Below are 10,274 nucleotides of genomic sequence, written 5' to 3' on the forward strand. Positions count from 1 at the left end.
ATCCACTTATACATGCGCTATCTTTAATACCAAGAGGGAAGCTTTCCCCAAATCACCCAGATGAAAGTCGAAAAGCATCCTCACTATAGATCGCATTCATTTTGAATACATCCTGCCACACAGAAAAACACTATCACAAGCTTGCTGAACTGAATAATTGAGAGTCAAATCCAACTGGAAAGGATTGTGATTGTGTTCGTCTCTAAAACTGCATCACCGTAACTGAATTCAAGAGCTGTGTTGTCCCTGCAAAACCTTGCTTAGGTTTTTAGGCCTTCTTTTAAAAATGCAGAAGCTAAACCAGTGTAGCAATTAGTGAAAGAGGACTGCAAAAATAATACAATAAATATTTGATCAGATCAGTCAAAAATTGTAGGTAAAAATATATGTATTTTAGAAATGCTTAGAATGTGGACACGAGGAGGTAAGAAAAGGAAGTATTGGGCTTAATTTCTCTTTATTTTTCAACTCCACTGAATGCTTGTTTAAACTCCCACTTGCCTCTGATATGGTAAGCTAGAGAAGCATTTTGATGTCATAAGAATGGACCTGTGCTCTGGTGATAAAGGGCTAAGAAAGTGTGAGAAGACAGATGACAAAAAATAATAGCAGAGTTCTAGGGTCCTTTGCTTTCTTTTTCTTACCTTCACTAACCAATCTGCTCATCTGATCCGGCAGAAACACAGCAATTGACCAAACAGAGAGATGAACAAGCCAGCCAGTGCTCTTTCCAGAAATTTTCACAAGCCTTTCACTGATGAGACCAGTAGACTGAACTGCTCACTGCTAAGCCATTCTTTTTATAACTGATCCCATGGAAAAAGAGTTGTTTTTGCTTAAGTCTGATTTGTGCTAAAGAGGCAGTGGGAAGTCCCGGGAGGTGGGGAGGCAGTAACTGACAAAGCCACATCAAGCCACAGAATGGTGTTTCTTCCTCTTTTTCGAAAAATGAAACCTATCTACGAAACCGTCTCTTATTAAAATAGTTTATGGTTACACATTTTGTAAGAACCCTAGCAACAGAATTAAATTTTCTTTCTAGAACAGTACATTATCTGGGATCCTTTGCCCAAAAGAGAGCCAAAGTCAGATATGACTTTAGAGAAATCTGTTACATTACTAATCTATCATTTTTAAGAAGTATTATTTCTCAATAGTACTTATAATTTTTAAAAACGTAATGAAACAAGTTTTCTCTCTCCAAATACCAAAGGTCAAAACAGTAATACACAGTGTGGGCAAAGTTGTGAAGAAACAAGCACTCTCAAACACTACTGATGAGATTGTAAGCATATTTAGAGGGCAATTTCCCAGTATCTCTCAAATACAAATATTCATACCCTTTGACCCAACAATTGTATTTTTATAAATTTATCCAAGCTATATATTTGCACTTGTACACAAAGACTTATGTGAAAAGATATTTGTTGCGGCACTGCTTGAGAAAATACATGACTAGAAAAAATTATATCCATAAATAAGATACTGGCCAAATAAATGAGAATGTATGCATACTTAAAATCCTATGTAGGCTGTGTGCAGTGGCTCACGCCTGTAATCCTAGCACTTTGGGAGGCCGAGGCAGGTGGATCACTTGAGGTCAGGAGTTTGAGACCAGACTGGCCAATGTGGTGAAACCCTGTCTCTACTGAAAATACAAAAATTAGCCAGGCGTGGTGGTGGGCACCTGTAATCCCAGCTACTCAGAGGCTGAGGCATGAGAATCCCTTGAACCCGGGAGGTGGAGGTCACAGTGAGCCGAGATCATGCCACTGCACTCCAGCCAGGGCGACAGAGCGGGACTCCACTCAAAAAAAATAAAAAGAAAGAAAGAAAAGAAAAGATCTCTAACATACCTTGTTTAGCAAGAACTCATTTTCCAGTTTGTATTTTTAAGCAATATATGTATACACATGCCTTTGTAATAGAATATTTCCTTTCAAAATTTTGTATTTTAATTTTTGAGGGTATACTAGGTGTATATATTTATGGGGTACATAAGATATTTTGATACATGCATACAATGCATAATAATTACATCATGAAAAATGGGGTATCCATCCCCTCAAGCATTTATCTTTTGTGTTACAAACAATTCAATTATACTCTTTTAGTTATACTGAAATGTAAAATTAAGTTATTGTTCACTATAGTACCCCTGTTGTGCTATTAAATACTTTGTCTTATTCATTCTTTCTAACTATTTTTTGTACCCATTAACCATCCCTACCTCCCCTACCAGCCCTCCGCTACCCTTCCCAGCCTCTGGTAACCATCCTTCTACTCTCTATGTGCATGAGTTCAATTGTTTTGATTTTTAGATCCCACAAATAAGTGAGAATGTGTGATGTTTGTCTTTCTGTGTCTGGCTTATTTCACTTAACATAATGACCTTCAGATCTATCCATGTTGTTGCAAATGACAGAATCTTATTCTGTTTTGTGGCTGACTAGTACTCTATTGTGTATATGTATCACATTTTCTTTATCCATTTATCTGTTGATGGACACTGAGGTTGCTTCCAAATCTTACCTATGGCGAACAGTGCTGCCACAAACATGGGAATGCAGATAGCTCTTCGATGTACGGATGTCCTTTCTTTTGGGTGGATACCCAGCAGTTGGATTGCTGGATCATATGGTTGCTCAATTTTTAGTTTTTTGAGGAACCTCCAAAGTGTTCTCCATAGTGGCTGTACTAATTTACATTCCCACCAACAGTGTATGAGAGTTCCCTTTTCTCCATATCCTCACCAGCATTTGTTATAGCCTTTCTAGAATATTTTGTTTTCTATACTATACACAAGAAATCAGAAATAAGCAATTGTGTTTCAAGAACAAGACTCATTTTTCATTCTATATCTTTTGAAATTTCTATGTGTATGTATTACTTTTTCACTTTAAAAACTAGCATTCTTAAGTCATATTTAACTTTGACTGTACAGCCCAAATGTATTATGATCTGTCTTTTCTGGAGGACAGACAAGTCTATCTGCAAATGGGTCAGTTCTTGCCCAAAAGCCGAAAAATTAAGGGTTTCAAAATCATTTAACTGGTTTACCCTGACTGCTTCGAGTTAACCAATAAAGAATAAGCCTGCCCACATCATAACCACTTCATCATCTTTTTCTACCTAACTCCAATCAAAGCTAAGTTCTATGGGGGGGGGGGGGGGGGGAAAGCTAAGTTCCAAACCCTTAAGAGGTGAACATTTCCACTTAATGGATTTGATTTTGTTTACTTTTGTTCATTGACTTATCTTAAAATGTCATATATTTAAAAGTATACTAGCATTTTTATTTTTGTCAGTCATGATTTTCTGCGTTATTTTTTTCATGAAATATTACTTAAATCCACTTCAGAAGGCATGGTCTCATGTATGAGCCATGATAAGGACAGTTTCTCAACTAGTCCTGAATCTGACTTGACCTGCCATCACAGGAAACACCAGACTCATTGCCCCAGGGGCAGGTTCAGTTACAGTGTAATCATACAAAATCAGGTTCAGGGATGTCTTCAGGCATTTCTAGCCCATCAAGGATTTAGCTGTGATCAAGAGACCATAATACCTGTAGGGACAAACATTGATTTATTTCACTTTAGTGTAGCTTCAATCACAATCGTGAGACACCGTAGAGTAGGTCTCACCGACCTCCAGAAACACTTTATGGTGGGTTACCAAGAAGTCGCCTGGAAGTACAATGAAATAACCATTGTGCGGTGATTCCATCTTCTCCACATTGTCTTAAGTCACACTTACTGTTTTATTCAAATACAATATGCAGAATTTTGATTATGCCCATTCTTTATTTTGTCTCTATAAGTTACCCCTTTGATGGAAACACCTTTGCAGAAAAAAAAATTCTGTAATGAAAAAGTGTGCACTAGGTCAAGCTAGCCTACTATTTCTACTATTTCTCATTTGATAAAACCTGAGCATGGCCGGGCGCGGTGGCTCAAGCCTGTAATCCCAGCACTTTGGGAGGCCGAGACGGGCGGATCACGAGGTCAGGAGATCGAGACCATCCTGGCTAACACGGTGAAACCCCGTCTCTACTAAAAATACAAAAAACTAGCTGGGCGAGGTGGCGGGCGCCTGTAGTCCCAGCTACTCGGGAGGCTGAGGCAGGAGAATGGCGTAAACCCGGGAGGCGGAGCTTGCAGTGAGCTGAGATCCGGCCACTGCACTCCAGCCCGGGCGAAAGAGCGAGACTCCGTCTCAAAAAAAAAAAAAAAAAAAAAAAAAAAAAAAAAAAAAAAACCTGAGCATACAAAATCAGCTTTAAATAGCTTTTTCTTCACTGGTTAAAATAAAATAGAATTATATCCCTTGTAGCTGAAATCTTACAATATGATTTTCTATTAATCTGCTGAATAGTAGTTAAAGTTATTGCCTCGATATCTGTGCCTCTAAATGGACATCATTCCTATTATTCAATTACTTTCCTGCTGTACAAAACACCCTCCAAGTTATTTCCATTATGATAGCATCCCTCCTAGCTCACTCTCAGTTCTCACCAGGTTTCCTCTACCCTGGCTACCCTCTATTCAACTCTAAGTACTCCTAGTGGCACTCTAAATTCCACAACAATATGTCTTTCTGTCACATCCTACTTGCCAATTTCCAGTCCCATATAAAATCCATTATTGCCTGGCCAGGCGTGGTGGTTCATGCATGTAATCCCAGCACTTTGGGAGGCCAAGGTGGGCTGATCACCTGAGGTCAGGAGTTCAAGACCAGCCTGGCCAACATAGTGAAGCCCTGTCTCTACTAAAAATACAATAATTAGCCGGGTGTGGTGGCAGGTGCCTGTAATTCCAGTTACTCTGAAGGAGAACTGCTTGAACCTGGGAGGTGGAGGTTGCAGTGAACAGAGATGGCGCCATTGCCCTCCAACCCGGACAACAGAGCGAGACTCTATCCCCCCCCCAAAAAAAAAAAATCCATTATTGCCTTTCCATAACTAGAGAAAGGTATATGTAAGTATATATTAAATATATATGTATATATACACACACAACAGACCAATCACAAATGTAATCCGTCAAACTTCAACTATCTCAGGATAAATTATTTGTCTTTCTGAAGTATGCTCTCTGACCACTCTCAATACTCAAATGACTCAACTGAACCTATTTTCTCAAAGTTACCAAAGCCCCTTAATCATCAAGTCTAATAGCCTTTATCTCACCCTATATCCTCCTTGACATTTCTATAGTATTTGACACTGTTCACTATTCCCTCTCTTTTTCAATAGTTTATTTCTTTAAAAAAAATTACATACATGTTTTTAAAAACTGTAAATGGTACAAAAATATAGTTTTGCATCATTTAACAACAGGGATACATTCTGAGAAATGCAGCATTTGGTGATTTCATTGTATGAACATCGCAGAGTGTACTTACACAAATCTAGATGGTTTGGCCTAGTGCACACCTAGGCTATATGGTACAGCCTATTGCTCCTAGGCTTCAGACCTATACTGCATGTGACTGTACTGAATACTGTAGGCAAATGTAACACAGTGGTATTTGTGTATCTAAATATACCTAAACATAGAAAAGGTACAGTACAGATATGGTATAAAAGATGAAAGGTGGTATAGCTGTATAGGGCAATTGCCACGAATAGAGGATACAGGACTTGAAGGTGCTCTGGGTGAGTCAGTGAGTGAGTGGTGAGTGAATGTGAAGGCCTCAGACATTACTGGGCACTATTGTAGACTTTATAAATACTGTGCAGTTAGGCTACACATGCTTTATTTTTAAAATAAAATAATTGTGTATGACATTATGACAGCTATGATGTCATTAGGCAACAGGAATTTTTCAGCTCCATTATAACCTTATAGGACCACTGTCGTGTACACTGTCCATTGTTGACAGAAATGTCGTTATGCAGTACATGACTGCAGTGAAAATTAAACCTCTCTTCCTATCTGAACTTTATCTCTCAGCTGTCCTCCCCAAAGGCAATTGCTATTGTCAGCTTCTTGCGCATCAATCCAAAAATTATATATATCCTTCTTTGTATACAAATGGTAGGATACTACATGTGCTGTTCTCTTACCTTTTTTGTATAATTTTTCACCATTAGTACTTGCAGACTGACCTCATCCTTTTAAATAACTACATAGACTGCCAGGTTTTGGAAGTTCCAATAGTAATGTATTTAACAAGTTCTTTATTGATGTAGCCCCTCCTTTAGGAAAGTCACCACATCTCCCCCCAGTTGATATTGTGTCATTGCACACTACTAGTTATAATTTTTGGATTGATGCACAAGAAGGTGACAATAGTGATTGCCTCTGGGGAGGAGATCTGAGAGACAAATATCAGATAGGAAGAGAGGTTTAATTTTCACTGGACAGGGCCAGGCGTGGTGGCTCACGCCTGCAATCCCAGCACTTTGGGAAGCTGAGGCAGGTGGATCTCCTGAGGTCAGGAGTGCAAGACCAGACTGGCCAACATGGTGAAACCCTGTCTCTACTGAAAATACAAAAATTAGCCAGACATGGTGGTGGGCACCTGTAATCCCAGTTACTCAAGAGGTTGAGGCAGGGGAATCACTTGAGCTCAGGAGGTGGAGGTTGTAGTGAGCCGAGATCACTCCATTGCACTCCAGCCTGGGCAACAAGAGCAAAACTCCATCTCAAAATAACAATAATAATAATTTTCACTGTACAGTCATGTGCTGCATAACAACGTTTTAGTCAACAATGGACCACATACACGACAGCGTATGCCACAGTGGTCCTATAAGATTATAATGGAGTTGAAAAATTCCTACTGCCTAGTGACATCATAGCTGTCATAACATCAGAAATACCTCTAAAAAAAGTGAACAAAACAGCTAGGCGTGGTGGCTCACATCTGTAATCCAAGCACTTTGAGAGGCCAAGTGGGCAGATCAAGAGGTCAAGAAATGGAGACCATCCCGGCCAACATGGTGAAACCTCGCCTCTACTGAAAATACAAAAATTAGCTGGCTGTGGTGGCGCATGCTTGTAGTCCCAGCTACTTGGGAGGCTAAGGCAGGAGAATCGCTTGAACCTGGGAGGCAGAGGTTGCAGTGAGCAGAGATTGCGCCATTGCACTCCAGCTTGGGTGACAGAGCAAGACTCTGTCTCAAAGAAAGAAAGAAAAGAAAAGAAAACGAAAGAAAAGTGAACAAAACATTAATTTTTTAATTATAATCTGTCATCCCATCCTCAAGCTAAGCAGTATTGTTCCAGAGCTTACCTTACGGATTTCTTTGGTATAAATTAAACCTACTGAAGTATAACTAAGAATTTTTAAATGTCATACTAATTTTACCCTATGGGATAAAGTGCTGGTGCCCATATGAGAGAACATAATGATATAAAAATAAAGATTTTTTCCTAATAATGTTTAACATTACATCTTTAAAAACACAACCCTATTATCCCGTATGCACTTTCATAGTTTACCTTAGTAATTTTTATAATCGCTATTGCCTGCAGACACAATTATGGAATTACATATAAGGTATTAATGCACTTCCTCTGCAGAAGATTAATTTTAATTGACATTCTATAAAAATTAACATGAACACATTAGAATTTAGGAACATGTTACGTATCCCATAGGGTAAAATTAGTATGACATTTAAAAATTCTTAGTTATACTTCAGTAGGTTTAATTTATACCAAAGAAATCCATAAGGTAAGCTCTGGAACAATACTGCTTAGCTTGAGGATGGGATGACAGATTATAATTGCTTTATTAAGTACAACATTCTGAATTTCTATGAAGCTGTAATGGCTTCTTGTGCACTAGAGATTTTGTTATTTAGGCTGTAATTGATTGTAATGTATACTGTTTGCTCTTGAATAACTCCCATTTTCCAACTCAAAGAGACTTCCATTTCAGCATCAAATAATATGATTATTGCATTTGTAAAGTTTCTGAAGTATTTTTTAATATTTTTCAGTTGAAAAATGTTTTATAATGAAATATGATATAAGTTAAAGGGGAAATTGAATGTAATCCCCATATGTTTTATTTTAAGGCCACGTACAGTACATAGAATAGCTCCTCTTTTTTTGGCCATTACCCTTTAATTGGTATTACTCGGAGTCAGTAAAACAAATACCTGAATGCTGAAGGAATTGGCAATCTCATGAAATGTTTTGATTTCTGCTTTTTAATTGTCACCCTTTGCTTTTACCTAACGTTATCTGCTTTAACAATCTCGCAAAAATCTCTAACACCAAAACTCAAATCTCTATTATTAACTCTAAGGTAAATCAACCCCTGGAAATACTTGACAGAGTTTTGCTACAAGGGCTTGTTTCTTTTAAGCCCATTTTGACAAACTTCTGCCTCACTTCCCTAGTTTTTATATTTTCCTTTGTTAACCTCTTATCACTCCCCCAGTCTGATTTTCAGGTTTTGGGACACAGAGACACTTCCTCTTCAAGCCAAGATAATGCTTTATTCCCTCTATCATAAATTGATATTAAAGAGAAAATACTTGCTCTGTTTCATAGTTGAACAACTGAGAATTTCCATTGTACTTATGCTGTGTATTTACCTATTCTTTGAAGCTCGTACAAATGAATATTTATATGAACTCTGCTTTGGCCTCATAACAATTTGCTTCTGTTAAGACCAGGAGGCCAAAGACTCAGTCAAATTTGTAGAGAATCTCAATTTTCATGCATTGATTGTTATCGTAAACCCAAGTCTATCATTACCCTTTCTGCTGTGTGCCTTTCAAAAGAAGAAAGGAAAAGGGAAAGTTGAATCTGTTTCTATTTCTTCTTGTTAGTGCTTCTGTGTCTTAGTCTGTTTGTATTGTTATAAAGGAATGCCTGAGGCGGGGTAATTTGTAAAGAAAAATGGTTGGCTGGGTGCAGTGGCTCATGCGTGTAATCCCAGCACTTTCGGAGGCCGAGGCGGGTGGGTCACCTGAGATCGGGAGTTCGAGACCAGCCTAACCAACATGGAGAAACCCTGTCTCCACTAAAAATACAAAAAATTAGCCGGGCGTGGTGGCGCATGCCTGTAATCCCAGCTACTCGGGAGGCTGAGGTAGGAAAATCACTTGAACCCAGTAGGTGGAGGTTGCAGTGAGCTGAGATTGTGCCATTGCACTCCAGCCTGGGCTACAACAGCGAAACTCCATCTCAAAAATAAATAAATAAATAAATAAATAAATAAATAAATAAATAAATAAAATAAAGAAAAAAGGTTTATTTGACTCACAATTCTGATGACTAGAAAGTTCAAGATTGTGCATCTGATCTGGTGAGGGTCTCAGGCTGCTTCCACTCAAGGCAAAGGTGAAGGGTAGCCTGCTATATAGAGATCACATGGCAAGAGAGGAAGCAACAGATAGGAGGGAAGTTTCAGACTCTTTTTAACCACCAGCATTCATAGAACTAATTCCGTGAGAACACACGCATTACTGCAAAGATGGCACCAAGTCATTCAGGAGGGATCTCACCCATGACCCAAACATCTCCCACAAGGCTCCACCTCCAACACTGGGGATCCAATTTCAACGTAAGATTTGGGGCAACAAATATGCAAACCTTGCCATTCTGCTTCTGGCCCCCAAATAGCATGTCCTTCTCATATTGTAAAATACAATCATTAGATAGCAATAGTCCTCAAAAGTTCTAGCTTGTTTCAGCACCAATTTAAAAGTTCAAAGTCTAAAGTCTCATCTGAGATTTAATGTAAGTTCCTTAGAGTGGTGAGCCTGTAAATTCAAAAAGTATTTACTTCTAAAATACAATGGTTGTATAGTAATTGGGTAAACATTTTCATTCTGAAAGGAAGAAATAGGCCAAAAGAAAAAGGTAACAGGCTCTATTAGCAATTCTGAAACCCAGCAGGACTGATATTATATCTTAAAACTCCAAAATAATCTCCCTTACCTGTCCCGTCCAGCGGGATCGTTAACACAGACCTTGGAGGAGGGGGTGGGAATTTAGAGAGACAAGAGACACAAGAAATGGAGACAAGCCAGTATCCTGATCAAGTCTCGTTTATTGAGGGCGTTGGTACAGCTTATATAGGATGGTAAGAAAGAGGAAGTGCAGCAGAGCAGGCGGGGAGGAGAATAATGAGAGACGTCACCAGGCGCATGCTCGGTAGACTTAGTCTTTCCCAGCGCGGGAAGTTATCTACGCGCTCGCGGGAAAAGTTGATGATGAAGAACCAGGAAGTGCGCCATCTTGTTTCCGCAATGCGGAGCTTAAGCAACAGAGGCCGTGGCAATTTCCGGGCCTCATGGCTCCGGA

General features: G+C 39.0%; 1 protein-coding gene across 4 annotated transcripts in view; it reads right to left on the reverse strand.

The window, feature by feature from the left end:
- The window catches only part of C7HXorf21 (chromosome 7 CXorf21 homolog), a 29,375-nt gene extending 19,367 nt beyond the window's left edge, over positions 1-10,008 (reverse strand). For 2 of the 4 annotated variants that reach the window (XM_030934639.1, XM_030934638.1), the window contains exon 1: positions 9,909-10,008. The gene's annotated coding sequence lies outside the window, so the exon portion shown is untranslated. Of the gene's footprint in view, positions 1-644; positions 919-9,908 lie in introns of those variants that run through there. The other 2 variants (XM_010358171.2, XM_010358170.2) reach the window with 2 other exon arrangements.
- Between the last annotated feature and the right edge of the window lie 266 nt (positions 10,009-10,274).

The sequence above is a fragment of the Rhinopithecus roxellana genome, chromosome 7 (genome assembly GCF_007565055.1).
Source record: "Rhinopithecus roxellana isolate Shanxi Qingling chromosome 7, ASM756505v1, whole genome shotgun sequence".
NCBI lineage: Eukaryota > Metazoa > Chordata > Mammalia > Primates > Cercopithecidae > Rhinopithecus > Rhinopithecus roxellana.